This window comes from Asterias amurensis, chromosome 3 (genome assembly GCF_032118995.1).
Source record: "Asterias amurensis chromosome 3, ASM3211899v1".
Taxonomy (NCBI): Eukaryota; Metazoa; Echinodermata; class Asteroidea; order Forcipulatida; family Asteriidae; genus Asterias; species Asterias amurensis.
This window is the reverse complement of record NC_092650.1, coordinates 8,238,180-8,256,211: the sequence shown is the minus strand read 5'-3', so window position 1 is coordinate 8,256,211 and position 18,032 is coordinate 8,238,180. Positions and strand designations below refer to the sequence as shown.

Genomic DNA, 18,032 nt, shown 5'->3' with positions numbered 1-18,032 from the left:
GAACAACTTCTCACCACTTTCCAAAACATGTAGCCGAACGCGGGATTAATAACCCCGCTCACACACACACGCCGCTTCTACGACGATGGAAAAGTGGCCGAGAGCGTGACCAATCGCGGACCAATCGTTGGCCAAACGTCGGAGGTTCTCCATGAGCGTGGTCTGATCGGGGTGGGACCTCCTAGGTCGGGAAGCTGCATGATATCCACACGCTTATTTTTGAACATGCTCAAAATAAGCGTGGCCGGGTCGCGGCCAACAAAGCGGGCAAAGTCTTGGTGGGAACGCCATTCAATATCGTATGAGCAGCGTGGTAGCATCAGCAACCACTTCGAAATAGAAAACCATTTGGTCGGCTTTGGTCGTGGTGTAGTAGTCAGTTATTGTAGTGGCAGCGAGTCAGAAACACTTTTTCGTAGAATTTGAAGCAGTAAAGTTTGGCGAAGTCTTGAATGGTCAAATTGCTGGATTTGGACGAATCATAATACCCCGACTTCATAATTTGTTATAGAACGGGGTGTTATAGAATGGCATGATCTTCGTAAGGCCGTAGTGCTGTGTGAACGGGGTATACATTTTTTACAAACTGTGTGGCACTTTCTGGATGGGCTTGATGGGCGGGTTTTATTGAAATGGTGCTCCAAAACTTTGAGCCTGCCGCGCGACCATTCTGCTCTGCAATGAATCTGTCTTTCGATTATTGCGAGGGAGAGCGCGAACGCAGTCCCCACTATCAGAAATTGTACTCCCGAGTTCCCCACATTAGGGGGAATTGCAAGGGTCAACCCAGGCCGAGGTGTGCAATGGCAGGGCCTCGCCTTGGGGGAACCGCCTGAGTGATCACGGTATCTCCTGAGCCAGGTAAGTATGAATTAAAGGGAGTATTCTAAATATGATCAGAGGCAGTCAGTAACACCAAACCCATGGTGCATAGGGTGTGCTCACCCGAGCGAGAAACAAAATCGTCCAAGAGACGTTTGAGGCATTTGATTCTTAAATTTGGTTGCACGCTAGTTTCTAGCGCCTTGATGAGGATTTTACTTTTTAACAATACATGTGTCGGCAAAGCATATGCACCGGTTAAGACACTTCATTTCTCCCAACATTAATTCTTTCAACATTGTCGCACGAACGGGGGCAATCGAATAGGGATGGCACATTCCCGTACCAAAGTCTGGCGTTACTGTGAGGAATTGAATTTTAACTTGTTTAGACAGTGCTCTATTTATCAAAATCATATTGTAATTAGAGACGATTTAACCAGAATTCGAATTGCTTTTCACAGTTCAGTATTTCAACAAGCAATGTGTAGTAAAACCTGTAATAATCGAAAACCTTCATCATAGCTGAATCTTGGCACAAACTGCGATAAGGAGAGGAGGTATTTTTGTTTAAAAAACGCCACAAAAAACGACAACAACAACAACAACCTGTACACAGTCTTGCACCCTTATTGCACGACTTAAAGGAACACGTTGCCTTGGATCGGACGAGTCGGTCAAAACAAAAGCGTTTGTAACCGTTTTTTATAAAATGTATATGGTTGGAAAGATGTTGTAAAAGTAGAATACAATGATCCACACAAGTTTGCCTCGAAATTGCGTGGTTTTCCTTCTACTGTGCGAACTAACATGGTCGGCCATTTATGGGAGTCAAAATTTTGACCCCCATAAATGGCCGACGTGTTAGTCGACAAGGTAAAAGGAAAACCACGCAATTTCGAGGCATGTTTGTGTGGATCATTGTATTCTACTTTTACATCTTTCTACCCATATGCATTTTATAAAAACGGTTACAAACGCTTTTCAAAGACCAACTCGACCGATCCAAGGCAACGTGTTCCTTTAAATTACGTGATAGTGTATTACACTCAGTATAGCTCTGGCTTGATGACCAGCGGTCCCGCGAGAACATTGGAGATAGCCGGAATTTAACGACCTGACTACAAGTCTTCCTTCACTGGAAAAATAAATGTACCATTACAAAACAACAAGGTAGTGGACACAATTGGTAATTACTCAAAACAATATTAGCATAAAAACCTACTCGGTTACGAGGAATGGGGAGTTGTTGATAGTATAAAGCATTGTGAGAAACGGCTCCTTCTGAAGTAACATAGTTTTTGAGAAAGAAGTAATTTTCCACGAATTTGATTTCGAGACCTCAGATTTAGAATTTGAGGTCTCGAAATCAAGCATCTGAAAGCACACAACTTCGTTTGACAAGGGTGTTTTTTCTTTCATTACTATCTCGCAACGTCGATGACTGATTGAGCTCAAATTTCCACAGGTTTGTTTTTATATCGATAATGTTGAGATATAGCAAGTGAGAAGACTGGTATTTGATAATTACTAATAGTGTCCAGTGTCTTTAAACAAAGTTGTCAAATTTTGCGATATTAATGGGAAAAACAACAATTCCTAGCCAGTTTTACTTTGCTTGTTTAATCATTATAGCCAGTGCAAACCGCCAAGCCGCCTAAAGCTACACTGTAATATGCGTCAGCAGGAAACCTCGCTAGCTTGAGTTTGTAAAAAGGGGAATGTCAAAATAAAACTCGATTGGCCAATTCATCTACTTCTTGTTATAGATCATTGTTAATCCCGACGCTAATGATCATGACAATTTTTGGTTCATTCCCAACAAGTGAACATTAATTTATTGTCTTTCATCATGTTGATAATAATTGTCGAAAACTTATGCCTAAGCAATTAATCACTATGAGTGATGAGCCAGATAAAGAACGTAGCAAGCTATTGTGTTCATTTTAACCTTTAAAGGGACACACCGGCTCACCGTTTACGCAATTTAGGGGTGTAGAATCATAAATAATGTTTTTATAGACGGTTGCTGTAAAAAATCATCAAAATGTCACGTATTTAGCGAAAAATGATTTAAAAAAACCAAAGCGGTAAAAGGCCAGCGTAAACGTGTTTCCAGCCGTTGCAATTGTCAAATCTTCGTGACATTGTCGCACAATGTTGTAAGTAGACTGGTGCTTTGTTTATAGCAACGTTTTACTATGACGCAGCATCAGGATCCAGTCTTAAACGGATCAGGGAAATCCTTCCACGATGGAGGTAGACCTTCGTGCTTCGACGTACATCCAAAGATCGTCACGAAGAACACAAAGAAACTAACCCAGAATATGATGGGACAGGGACAAGTAAATAAAGCATACCTGGCCCTAGCCCAATATAGGACTCTTTCTCTGTACACAGGAACTGGAACCTAAACATCTTGGATTGTATAAGCGTAGCTGAGTAGCTGCGTAGCTTGAAACGTAACCATTTCTTTTGGAACGTAACCATAATTTTTAGAACGTAAGCATATCTTGGTACGTAAGCGTAGCTGGGTATTTTGGAACGTAAACGTGTAGCTGCGTATGAAACGTAAGCCTAGCTTGACTCGGGATTGAAAGCAGACCTTTTGGTTATAGCGTTACTGGAATTTATTGTATCTTGGATTAAGCGTAGCTGAGAAGCTGTGTAGCTTGGAACGTAACCATATCTTTTGGAACGTAACCATAATTTTTTGGAACGTAAGCATATCTTGGAACGTAAGCGTAGCTGGGTATTTTGGAACGTAAACGTAGCTGCGTATGGAACGTAAGCGTAACTTGACTTAGGATTCAAAGCGTACCTTTTGTTATTATAGCGTAACTTGAAGGAACGTAAGCAAAACTTGGAATGTAAGCTATAGCTGAGTAGCTGTGTAGCTTAGAACGTAGCCTTATCTTTTGGATGGTAAGCATATCTTGGAGGAACGTAAGCGTAGCTGAGTATCTGCATAGCTTGGAATATAACCAAACAATACCTCAACAATCTCAAAAATAACACTTCATTCACAGAATTAAAAAAAATTATTTTTTTGACAAAAAAAATTCTGTGATGAATTTTTTTTTATCATTATTTTTGTTTCAACCTTTTACAAAATTCTTATTCACCTGTCCTATTTTACGATCGAAAACCGTTTTTTAAAAATCCTTTTGTCTTCTTTGTAAAACATTTTTTAAGCTACTCACACAATAACACTGTCAATATAACAAAATGCGGTATTCCTACGTTTTGACATAATCAATCTTTTTTAATTACCTGAAACTCATAACAAAAAGAAACTAGGAGCCATGAAACAAAACAGAGCATTATGCGATCATAAAAAAATAACGGAATCGACACGAGGTGTACCGACTGACAAACCCACGATGACAAACATGTACATTGGTGTCTGGCTACCAACCCCTCCCAAGCTAACGGCGAGACCCGCACGCTTGGAGTTCATAGCGCCTGGGATTACACCTCCAGCCCCCACGAGACACGGCATGCGCGGTATAGTATAATGCCCGAGGCTTACGTTCTGATTGCTTCACGCCGTGGGGCCATATAACAAGCTTCCGTTACACGGACTCTTTTAATGCGAATCTTACGTTAGATTTTTCACCATTATTTACATTTTGTAGCGATAATTTAAATACATGATCTTTTTCGTCAGTTATTCGTTAAAAATCTTGTGAAAAAGATTTAAATTTGGTTAAGTAAGTTACTTTTAGACGGCTGGAAGTAAAACTAGCCCGGAAGGTCACGTGATTGTTTGTACCACTTTTTGGTTAGAACAATCACGCGACCTGCGTTTTTGTCTTAAAATGCTCAAAAACGGCTAAATTTGATGATTTTTTTTAAGGACCGTTCTTCTTCATTCCTGGAAGACCGTTGAAGTTATATCTTAATCTATTTTGTAGCCCAAATAGCCCAATTCGGCCGGTGTGTCCCTTTAAAAACGGTAATCGCCATAAATGTTACCGGTAGCCGTTAACGAGAGGTCATTATTGTTCCCTTTAGATTGATTGCTTTTGAACAAATATTACCGAAAAGGACTCAAACTATACATAATTAGCATCGGCTATGTTTTGAAATTAAAACCACGATTCTAATATTTTACTATAGGTTTTCTCGGTCAATTTCGGAAAATGAGCGGCCAATTTAACCATCAGCCCATCCTATTTCGCACGAAATCGAATGCTACTGAAAAGGGTCATTCGATTTCTTTTTAAGACTAGACTTTTACGTCATTCGATTTAACAAAATAATCATTCAATTTAACAATTCATCGAAGCTGCATTCAAATTCGCAGGATATTTTTTTTGAGGCGTGCGTTTAATAGTCATTCAGTTTAATTTTGGGGCAATCAATTCTGGAATTTGTGCAATCTTAAAAACGCTTGGTTAATTTTTTGTTTCCTTACGAGTGTTAAAGGCATGCGGTACATTTTCCGGCACTCTTGAACATAATATGCCAAGATGTCTGGCACACCAACAGATTGATGGTTGGCAAATATAGATTTTTCTCGGTCAATTTCGGAAAATGAGCAGCCAATTTAACCAATATTTCGCACGAAATCGAACTCTACTAAAAAAGGGTCATTCGATTTCATTTTAAGACTAGTAAAATCTACTTTTACGTCATTCGATTTAACAAAATAATCATTCAATTTAACAATTCATCGAAGCTGCATTCAAATTCGCGTGTTTTTGAGGCGTGTGTTCAGTCATTCAATTCCATTTTGAGGCAGTCAATTCTGATATTTGTGCAGTCTTAAAAACGCTTGGTTAACTTGTTGTTTCCTTATACGAATGTTAAAGGCATGCGGTTAATTTGTTTGCACTCTTGAACATAATATGCCAAGATGTCTGGCCCGCCAACAGATGGTTGGTGAATATTTACAAAAACCAACAACTGGAAAAACATTTAAAAAAAACACAAACAACAACAGACCATTATTTTTACAGACCATTATTTCACCATGCGTAGTTGCTATGGAGATGGATACGTAGGCGCTAGCAAGAATAACAATCCAACTGATTGGACTACTACTGTTATACTCGCTGGAGTCGCAAGACAGTAGGCAACTACTCTATAATACTCGCTGAAGTCGCCAGTCCTTGGCCAGCTACTCTAATACTCGCTGGAGTCGCCAGACATTAGACAACTACTCTATTACTCGCTGGAGTCGTCAGTCCTTGGCCAGCTACTCTAATACTCGCTGGAGTCGCCAGACATTAGACAACTACTCTTATACTCCCTGGAGTCGCGAGACATTAGACAACTATTCTAATACTCGCTCGAGTCGCCAGACATTAGACAACTACTCTAATACTCACTGGAGTCACCAGACATTAGGCAACTACTCTAATACTCGGTGGAGTCACCAGACATTAGGCAACTACTCCAATACTCGCTGGAGTCACCAGACATTAGTCAACTACTCTAATACTCGCTGAAGTCGCCAGACATTAGACAACTACTCTAATACTCGCTCGAGTCGCCAGACATTAGACAACTACTCTAATACTCACTGGAGTCACCAGACATTAGGCAACTACTCTAATACTCGGTGGAGTCACCAGACATTAGGCAACTACTCCAATACTCACTGGAGTCACCAGACATTAGGCAACTACTCCAATACTCGCTGGAGTCACCAGACATTAGACAACTACTCTAATACTCGCTGGAGTCGCCAGACCATAGACAACTACTCTAATACTCGCTGAAGTCGCCAGACATTAGACAACTACTCTAATACTCGCTGGAGTCGCCATACATCTGACAACTACTCTAATACTCGCTGGAGTCGCCAGACATTAGACAACTACTCTAATACTCGCTGGAGTTGCCAGACATTAGACAACTACTCTAATACTCGCTGGAGTTGCCAGACATTAGACAACTACTCTAATACTCGCTGGAGTCACCAGACATTAGACAACTTCTCTAATACTCGCTGGAGTCGCCAGACATTAGACAACTTCCCTAATACTCGCTGGAGTCGCCAGTCCTTGGTCAGCTACTCTAATCTCGCTGAAGTCGCCAGACATTAGACAACTACTATAATTATCGCTGAAGTCGCCAGTCCTTGGCCAGCTACAGAACGGTCACAAGATGAACTCGAGTAGATGGTTTACTTTTAATATCATTTTGACGATTGTGATGTTGGGTTGTTGGATATGGCCTTTTAGTTGTTTATCGGGTGAGTACCAAGCTTGTGATGTTTCTTTTTCAATCTTCAGTTTGTTTTAATTGTTCGTTTTACTTTAGGTTTTCCCGCCCAATTAAACAAAAATCCATTAATTTTAACTCCCGACTCATTCGATTTTGTTTGAAATCGAATGCTCCGTTGAATCAGCATTCAATATTCAAAAGGAGTATAAGCACGACTAAAGAAAAACGAACAAACGGATTAACTGTACTCGGCAACCTTTTTCGTGCCTTCACCAATAAGTCAAACCATGTTATCTTTGTTTATGTTTCCGGTAGACTTTACATTTTATTTTCATGGTGGATCTTTATTGGTTAACTGACCTTTTGGGGATCTTTATTGGTTAACTAACTTTTTGGGGGGATCTATATTGGTTAAAACTGACCAACATATAATGTTGTATTGTGTTTGAATTGTTTGCAAAGCTGGTTCGATTAGAGTATCTGCTGATTTCATTAATTTCAATTTCGTAAAGAGGCAATCAATTTCGCTAAACGAGGATTCAAAATAAGTACGAAAAAAGAAATACAAACAAACAGATAAATTGTAATAAGCAACTGTTTTGTACCTTCACTTTTAAATCAAGCGAACTCTTTTAGTCTTCATGTATGTTTCCAGCAGACTTTACCTGGGGCCCCATATGAGGTTTTTTCTTCTTCTTTTTTTTCCCAGGGGGACCTTCAATGGTTAACTGACCAAGACCTGATATTATTGTGTTTTTGCTGCTTTTTGGGGGTAAATATTCGCCACCCGTCAATCTGTAGGCGTGCCAGACATCTTGGCATATTGGGGAGGTTAACGGAACACGTTGCCTTAGATCGGTCGAGTTGGTCTTTGGAACGTGTTTAACCGTTTGTTAAAAAATGCATGTGGGTAAAAAGATGTTGTAAAAGTAGAATACAATGATCCACACAAACATGCCTCGAAATTTCACGGTTTTCCTTTTGTCGACAAACCAGTCGGCCTTTTATGGGAGTCAAATTTTTGACTCCCATAAATGGCCGACCGTGTTAGTTCGCACAGTAAAAGGAAAACCACGCTATTTCGGGGCAATTTGTGTGGATCATTATATTCTACTGTTAAATAATCTTTCTAACCATATCATTTTATAAAAAACGGTTAAAAACGCTTTTTTATCGACCAACTCGTCTGATCCAAGGCAACGTGTTCCTTTAAGCTGCACGTTGCGCGAGCAACGGGAACGTGAATATCAGAAACTCAGTCGTTTAAATGTAACGTTTTCAGCATATTTACGTGAAGTTACCATTTTTTACGTCAAGTATGTACTTGCGCGCAGGCGTCATACGTGAGCATGCAATAAGCCCAAAGTGGTGACGTCATCTAGAAACAACACAATTTTTTGACGTTCACGTTTACGTATTTGCTCATGAAACGTGCAGCTAAACCTCCCTATTATGTTCAAGTGCCAAAAGGTGAACCGCATGCCTTCAACAATTTGTAAGGAAACAAAAAGGTAACCAAGCGTTTTTTAGATTGCACGAGTTCCAGAAATGACTACAAAAATAAATTAAACTGGATGGCTAAACACACGCCTTAAAAAAACTCCTGCGAATTTGAATGCAGCTTCGATGAATTGTTAAATTGAATGAATATTTTGTTAAATCAAATGATGCAACAGTAAATTTGACTGGTCTTAAAACGAAATCAAATGACCCTTTTCGGTAGCATTCGATTTCGCGAGTAATGTGGTGGTTAAAATTGGCAGCTCATTTGCCGAAATTGACCGAGAAAACTTAACAATACAAATTGAACGGGATATTTTTGGTTGGGCAACTGTTGGCAAGTGACGCTGGACCGACGTTGACACAATGTCATCCTTGGAAGTATACCTGTTTTACTCCCAACATTTCCCGACGTTGGCACAACCTTTATTAGCCGACTTCGGGTTGTCCCTAGTATGACCAAGCTATGACAACGTTGTTATTGTAACTTTTTGTTCGTACTGTGTACCAAAGTTCGTAAAACGTTTACACACTTTACTCCGACCTTCCCAACGTCTGTTCAAGGTTTGTTTTTGGTGCCGATCTTTCCGAAGTTCGCCGACGTTGGCCACACGTATGTATGTTAGGTGGGAAAGAACCACCTGCAAGACCCGCGCGAAACTGGAAAACAGGCATGGGACCGACAAAGAATAAGCATCGGAGAAAAAGAAGGGCCATCAGTGTAAGATTTGACAAAGCACTAAGATTCATCTTTACTTAATATAAGATGGGTTGTTTGCCACTGTGATTTCGACAAACTTTCTCCAAATGATGTTGTCTTTTCTTTTTTGCTAGGTGTCTCCGTCATTGGAAAGTCTGCGTCACAGAGCAGCACTTATTATGGCCAGGCGAGCAGGGCCATTGATGGTGACATAAACACCTACTCTGAAACAAGTAAGTCATAAGTTTTCTATAATTTAACATTCTTTTGAAACCCCCATACGTCTCTCTTATCCCGGACAAATAATGACACAAGGTATTTGTTGTTCGCTGTCTAGCACGGACAGGGTCAAAATTTATTTCTCTCAATTTTACTATTTCGTTCAACAGAAAACATTTCAACAATGAAAGGAGGCAGCCAACTCAAAAGGTTAAAACAAAAGTGGACAAAATGCCACTACACACAATTCTTTTCCTCCAGTGATAATACTTGAGGAACTTCCTGATGTCTACCAGGAATCAAAGAATTATTCAATTCAAATAAGTTCGCCGCGGACTTACAATACACATTGCATCCCAATAAACGGGTTTGGAAGTGTCTATTCCAAAGCACTGACTCCACCACACGGTGTCTATTACCGGTGAAGCCAAAGGGACCTGGCAATAAAAACAAGCATGCACATGAGATTTAATGGCTGACACCTTAATTCTTGTCTCTTGTTATAAGTACACATGTATACATAATACATCACCTGCTCCGAGCGTCTGCCGAAGCATTTCTCTTAGGAATCTACCTGAAAGAAACTATGAATTAAAGCTAATTATTTATATGTTATCATAATTTAAGTCAGTTTTTACAAACCACCAAACAAGTTGCTTGTCATGCAATGCGAGCAGCTTGCTAAATCCCCCTCCCCTTTTTGTTACAAATAACTGGGGTTTAATTCATATTTCTTTATTTATCTTATTATTATCATGATTATTATTGTAACCTTATATCCTTATTACAGTATTCTCTTTTGAATTTGAAGAATATTAATGCTTGTGATAGCGTTTGTCTGATTACGTGGTAGCCAAATGCTGATTGACTTGAATTGAATTGAATGGTTTATTCTTCAGGTATTATACAAATAAATGAAATTTACAATCTTTTTGTACAGCAACATATAAAATATTAAAAGGATGAGTGCCGTCCAATTTGTATATGGGCTTATCTTCTACTCTTAAATTTGTTCTATTAAGGACACTTGAGTGGTTGATAATATGAACGTTTGATGTTATTTCTTCTCTACAAAACTTGTGAGCTATCTTATTTATATTTCTCGTGGCTGCTAGCCCTGCCCCTGTTCATCCTTATCAGCCATAAACACAATGCATGTACATGTACTTCACTAAAACGCTCTAAAACTGCCAGAAACTCAAGCAGAGTATTTTGCCTTTTGCTGTATCGCTTTTCCCGATACAGATGACAAACTACGGTCCGGGATTAAAAAACCAGAGATAAAAACTTGAAAAGTGCAAAACTCTGGAAAAACCCTCGGCCACGGCTTAATAAGCCGCCTGGAACACATACATGCTGATGTCCACATTTGTTAACGCCTTTTGCGTGGTTTACTAAAATTAAATATCATCTTGTTAAAACAAAAAACGTGTCAAACGTCTTGTTTACCTGCTTTACTGCGTAACGCAGGTACATACGCATTTCATATGCGTATGCTAATCTGATCAAAATATCTGACTAGTGTGAGCAAAAGCTGGAGGATACCCTTAATATTTTCTTTTACCCGTTTATCTATCTCCCATGTGGGACTCTTGAGGATGTTATTGGTCTCTATGTGGAGAACAAGTGTCGTCGAGCCTGGTTTCTGTGCATCAGCCTCCGTAACCGACCGTTCAGTTCAGCACGCCTTGCCCCTGACAGACTGGACCCGATAGTGCGACCTCCCCCAGGTAGTTGGTCTCCATTCTTTCCCGCACTGGCTACGATCGAATCGCCCATTGTCCACGTTGTCATTGATTCTGAAAATAATAAGAGAAAGTAACACGGCAGCAACGAGCACATACTTTTTGATGCTGTATTTAGCACATGTTGGTTTGTTTGTTTTGCATACAATTAGCTAGTAAATCCAATAGGTCCTTTTTATTTGATGAAAGTGTTATACTTTCAGCATTCCACATGGTGTACCTGCGGAAGGACAAATTTAGTTAAATTAATTGATAAAGGCCTTTTCATTGTCCTATGGGATTTGATGTTTTATTAGTTATTTCTGAATCACAACATTCGGTTTGGTCTTACGTAAATTTGAAACGCGGAGGACTTCCATCGTCCCATTTCCTTAATTTCTTCTTCTGAGAAGCCGTTCTGAGAAGCCATTGTGGCAGCTTCAATTCTGGAACTATGTGAGCTATACCTTTCTGGAGGTAAACCTATCAAAATAATTCCTTGTTTCAGTATGTGATTACCTTGATATGTTGTCAATGGTTCCCCATTAAAGTGAACAAATAGCGGTCCATGATGATTTGGCCTGATTTGTAGGAAATCTGACATGGCTTTTACCGGGCAGACATCTAGATCACGTGCACTTTCTATTCTTACATAGGAGGTTACGCCTCTCTGATCGGTTTTTGAGTATCTGATCCGTAACTGCCTTCAAGTATATGGATGTATAGACTAAAAGGGGCTTTTACTAATAACATTCTTTATTTACATAATTTTGACGGATTTTTCCTTTTTTCTTAATAGATTTGGTCACTTAAATTTTATTTTGCATTCTACTTGGATATTCTTTTACATTATTTATGTTTTTAGGAGTTTTTCTGTTTTTGTTTGTTATTAGTTTGTTTGCACACTGTGCAAACTTCTCAAATTTTACACTCCTAAAAACTGGTTCTAATCTCACATAGTCCATGATTTATATTTTACATTATTTTTATGTTTCACCTATTTTATTACTTGTTTTATTACTTGTATTACAACCAGAAGTGGGGAGGCAGGTCTATGGACCACAGTAATTATTTTGCTTTTGTTTCTCCTAGCCCATCTGGAAGTATTTTTTGTATTGTCATGTATTGTTGAAATGGCTGAATAAATAATAATAATAATGTCCATGCATTGATGGATGTTACGAATTGCTTTGGTTTATTACTTTTCCACACAATTTGACCCTCCTGGTTTACTGATAAAGCTATGCTTTGGGTTTCTTTATGTTGCCAGTAGGGGTCCCTTTTTTCTAAAAATGTCACCAAAACTACGGTACTACTTCATGTACGTATTCTCCTTTGATGTATACTTGTTCCAAGTGGGCTAAATGCTGATACCAGGGGTGTAAAACCTAACTGTTGTTGCTGGAATAGCTTGTGAACAGGGATCCAAAAAGTGTCTGTGTTATTGATCACTACTGGTTCAGTGACAATCGGCAAGTAATTGTTACTATTGAACGCCCATACTTGGGTTGCATTGTTACCACCTATACTATTATGATTTTGGGTTGCATTGTTACCACCTATACTATTGATATTTTGGGTTGCATTGTTTACACCTATACTATTGTGATTTTGGGTTGCATTGTTACCAATCATGATACTATTGCTATTGATTGAATGGCCATTGGTTCCTGATATCCCTAAAGGAATTATCTCTACTTGAGGTTGATCGTTTGTCCCTGCATTATTACTACTACGATTACAACACTGTCATCAAAATAGTTATAGGAATAGTATTATTAGTTTCATCCACACTAAAATTACCTTCCATTAGCCTGTTTGCTACCACTCTGGGCGCGGCACGTCGCTGGTCTTGTTGAACGTGTGTGTCCCTGGTGACGGCCCTGGTTGCCGTTGCTGACCCGTTACCGGTGCTGGGTCTTCGTTCGATGTCTCGTTCAACCCACGGATGGTCTCGCCCTGGTTGTGCCCGTGGTTCTGGGTGGATATCTGCCGTCACCTGGTGTTCGTGGGTGTGTAGGTTGCGCACCGTAACTTGATCAGCAGCCAAACGTTGAGTTGCACGGGTTTGTGCCCTTGTTTGTCGTCCATGGCCTTGCCCATCAGTGAGTGTTCGTGAGTTTGTTGATTGCGGTCCCTCATTTCGCTTCTGAGCCCGTTTTCTGCCCATAATTTACCTTGCTACCAAAGTAACTTAGGCTTACTGCCGAATATTTATGTAGTTTTTTGAACCGCGATCGTACAATTCGAAAATTCTGGTCAGAGAAAATCGAGAAAAATTATTTTGACCCTCTCTATCCGTTGCCGAGACAGAGAGTAAACTGCAACAATGCTTACCGAAGCGTTCGACCTACACGCCGGTTGTGATTGGTCCTTCAAATTGATAGAACCTTTAAAACACGCATCATGATTAGTCCAGACCGTGCGTCTCCAAAACAAGGAGACAATGAGGCCTAGCGGACCGGATCACTATTTGCCGTGGATAATGAGTTTTTCTTCGATGCTCGAAATAAAACTTTATTAATATTTATGCATGAGGAACTCAAAACGAGGCGATGGGCGCAACCACTGCAAGTGATGGGGAGCGTGCGCCCATAGCCTCATTTTGGGTAAGAATTATGACGTATAGGAATTATGCATAAGTATTAAGAGAGGCGTATAGTTGTAGAACTGTAATTCACCTCTAATCTATGATATCTCATATGTTTTAACAACAGAGCTAAAATAAATTCACAGAGTACGAGAAAACTGTTAACTGTATAGATTTAATTTTCTTCACAAATGCATATCTCATGTAAAGGTTCAATGAACTACTAAGTATTGGTGCATTTATGATACACATTGTAGATTATTATATACGGTTTCTTTGAGTCATCTGTACGTAAATAATGAGCTGTTGAGAGAACATTTGTTCTGGGACTGGGTCTGTCAAAAGAATGACAAGCTAATTTGTCTATATAAATAATTCACTCATGATTATGTTTGACATAAGCCATGTGACATCACAGAGAGGAGTCAGCCATGTCAGCAAGTGAACTATTGTGGTGGGCGTTCCTGACATTAATCTTTTTAAACAATGTGAACAATAACCAGACGCTGAGCGATAATCAATCCTTAACTCAGGAAATCCATTTGTTCATATTACTTGTGATTAAAGAGGACAGTTTTTTAGTCTGATCCTGCAATACCACGGGATTAATCTCTTTTATGAATAATAGACCAAACCCAAATGCAGGGGCCAATTTCATAGAGCTGTTTTGCTTAAGCACGAAAATAGCTCGCTTGTTTTACACATGTTACTGGCAACAATTTCATGCCATATACATTGCTTGTGACTGATATTAGCTGTTGTTTCCTTAGCATAACAATTGAGTGGAGTCTTGGCCGGTAATCTGATTTTACTAAGCAAGGATTGTTTTGCTTAAGCAAAATTTACTGCTTAAGCAGCTCTATGAAATTGGGCCCAGGTCTTTTGAGAAATGTCACCATTCTCCGTTGCTAGGTTACTGTTGATGGTGATGATTTAACCTTCATCAGAGAGAATAGCACAAAGAAATAAGAAAATGTGTAAGACAAATTGAAATATTTGCCGATGTCAGGTGGATGAAGGATAGGATCATGACAGTTGGCAACTAAATTATATGCGCATGCGTTCTCCACGCTACTATTCAATCTTCACTTACACAGCTAATCAGCGCAAAAATTTTAAGTTGAAAATCATAGGCATGCAGAAAAAAAACACATGAAATGTTCTACGCGTGCGATATTGCTGAGTGCCAAATTTGTGGTACAGGCTGCATGATGAGGACTGATACCCCTAAACCTAATAGCTATGTTTTTCAACAAATGAAGGATTGTTAACGAAATATGCATTAAGATAATACACAAATACATTTTCTACTGACTCCTAAATATTAACTTAAATTGGGTTTACCCAGTAAAATAATCTAGAAAAAAAGAAAGATTTTCTATCACCAATTGCGGGGAGAAATTCACTCGAACAAGAAAATCAGCATTCAATCAACCGCTGATCCAGTTCATACGTTCGAACCGAACGTGCCGCGGATGTGATGGTTTTCTCCCGTCTGCTGATCGGGTCGGTGGCCATCAATGTTTTGAACATTATTTTGTTTATAATTGTGACATTAACTTACTTCGATTTTTTCTATAAGTATGAGTTAATGGAAACAGTGTTTACAACGTTATTTTCTCTTTTAAATTTTGTTACGCTGGAAATGACATAGGCGTACTCTCTTAATGTAAAAGAGTTAAAAAGCACTCTTTCAAGAGCCATATTAAGGACAACTCTTTTCCGAGTGGTCTTCCACTCTTTTTGATTGAAGTTTGCATCTTTTTGAGTGATTTTTCACTCTGTCCTGGAGTGAAACCCCTCTAGAAGAGTGAAATAACCACCACTCTTTTTGAAGAGCCATATGAAGGACAACTCGAAATGTCAAGAGTGGTGTTTTTCACTCTTTCACATTTAGAGAGTACATTTTAGAGGGATAAGGCGCCGATTCGATCGCAGGACGGGAATAGTGATCATAAACTTAGAATTTGGCGGTGTGCAGAGCCTTGGAATAGGGCCAAGTTGTTTCGCGCTTATGTTAATTAAGTAAGGGGGAACATGCTGTCCACACATACAGATTCACCTGACAGTCCGCATGAGACAATGTCTGTCAGTGCAATAAAAGTTGTCCACATAATAGAAAACAAGTTTGCAAGGTAGGCCCTAAGGGTCATAGCTTTTTGAATACACATGTATGTAGTTAATTTGTTTTGTCTCTCCTCATTTCCCCACCCGTTTCTCTCCTTTCTTCTATCTTCCCCTCTCCCCCTCTCTTATTTGTTCCCGACGGAAAGGGAGCGTAACGTACGCCCCTGCCACCCGGAACCGCGCTTGTAATTAGAATTGTTTCTAAAACACCGAGACAAAGCTCAATCAACTTGGATGAAAAAAATACACATTGATTCATAAACAGCTGCACTAAACTCGACAAAAGTTTCACAAGTTTAGGCGCCACAATGGCAACGTTGTGTTTATGGATTTTTTTTACCTTACTATAGCCCTTTTCACACTACAGAGCCATTTCCCGGGAAATAAACTCCCGGGAAAATCCCGGGAGTTTTTAACCCCACCGCCACCAGAGCAACCGTTCTCACTATCCCAATTTAGTAACTCCCGGGAGTACTATTTCCCAGGAATATGCACGGTCGTTTCACACTTACGATCAAACCCCAGGAAATGTGGTAAACAGGTCAACCCATGCGGAAGTTACAATGTTTGTGGACGGAAGTCCATTCCCACAATGCCACGCGGCCGGCTGCAAAATCCTTGCCACACGCGACCCAAAATGGCTGCACTTTAATTGTGTATTTGCGTGTTGTTATACCAATATATTGTGTGATTACGGCGGAGAAGAAGTCTTGCAGTTCGGGGAAGACGTCGCTGGCGTCTTGTCAGGAGAAGACGATTGCTGTGACAGTGTTTTAAAGACATGCGGTATAAAAATCGGATGGAATTTGTCGTGCGATTGACGGGTTTCATGGCACTTGCTGGAAGTATTTATTGGTCAAAGGTCAATCTGGTCTACCATGAAGAGCGGCCACTGGTGGGAGCAAGTTCCCGGGAACTTTTGGTTGATCTGTTCACACTACAAAAATACTCCCGGGAATTTCCCGGGAAATGACGTTTTCCCAGGAAATAATTAACCCTGCTCAGGGGCAGGGTTACGGGAATCAACCCTGGGGTAAGGCCTAGAAATTTTCTGAATGGCATTTTCGAAGGATTGCATAATAATATCCATGATGTTAGGGCCAAGATAGTTAAAGGTTTTATAGAAAATACCGCTTACTCGATTTTGCACAATCTGACAATAGCAGTAGAAAGAAAAAGAAGCATTCTTCCCTTCCAACATCAACAGTGCTGTTTTCCCATCGTGCAAAGAAAGAACACGGAATAGGCTTTAGCCCTATATTGGCTAGCATTTTTTCATGGCTTCATAAAGACTTTTAAATGTATGTTTCTTCACACAAAAATGTTTTTGCAGGAGAACACTTATGCAACAGAAAATATTTAGGCCTTGAAAAACAAAACTATTATCATACCGACCTATAGTCTTTTTTTTCCCAAGGTTTTCAGTTTTTATCTGCAATGGGCAGGGGTCCGTTAATATCCAGCTTCACGCAGGCAGAAAACTTTTCCGTTTCTTGTAGGCCTATATGCCCATCTAGCTGTTTTTGGACTGCATCGTCGGCCAAAAATGCAACTAGTTTCAAAATTTTATCATCACTCCATCGGTCACTTCTACCCATCGTAAGAAATTGAGCAACAGATTGAACTAAAATATTTACTGTCAGGTGGTAGACAGCAATGTTGATCGAAGAACTCAAATCTGACTCTGGACAACAAAAGTCCATCAACGGCCAAGCCACATGCATTAAGAAATACCATACACACATGGCGTGTGTACGAGAAGGAAGCTTGTTCACGCCAACTATTTATTCTATTCCTATTCCATTCACGTGGTCAATTTTTGTAATTCATATATTTATTTTTAAATTACAGATGTAATTCACTTTTATTTTCGTACCTAAACGTAAATACTTTCAGAAGGAGAAAACAAAAAAGGGCTATATTGTTACCACGCGAATTATTTGGCGCGCTATTTTTGACGTCTGTGACTTTTCGAGATTAATGACGTCTCAACACAGTAGAAGCAAAAGGTGGGGTAAGTTAAACCCGCTTTCGTTCTCACTAGCTGCTTTTCCCGGGAAAAACGTTTTTCCCCGGGGTTAACTCCTTTAACTCTACCCCTTAACTGGGTAAATTATTTCCCGGAAAAATGTTATTTCCCGGGAAATGTTTTGTAGTGTGAACAGATCGACTAA

At 39.7% G+C, this 18,032-nt stretch overlaps 1 non-coding gene across 1 annotated transcript; it reads right to left on the bottom strand.

Moving 5' to 3' along the window:
* Positions 1-704: 704 nt before the first annotated feature.
* LOC139935485 (U1 spliceosomal RNA) lies at positions 705-869 on the bottom strand. The gene has a single exon (XR_011785822.1). It is a non-coding gene; the product is annotated as a U1 spliceosomal RNA (small nuclear RNA).
* Positions 870-18,032: the final 17,163 nt, after the last annotated feature.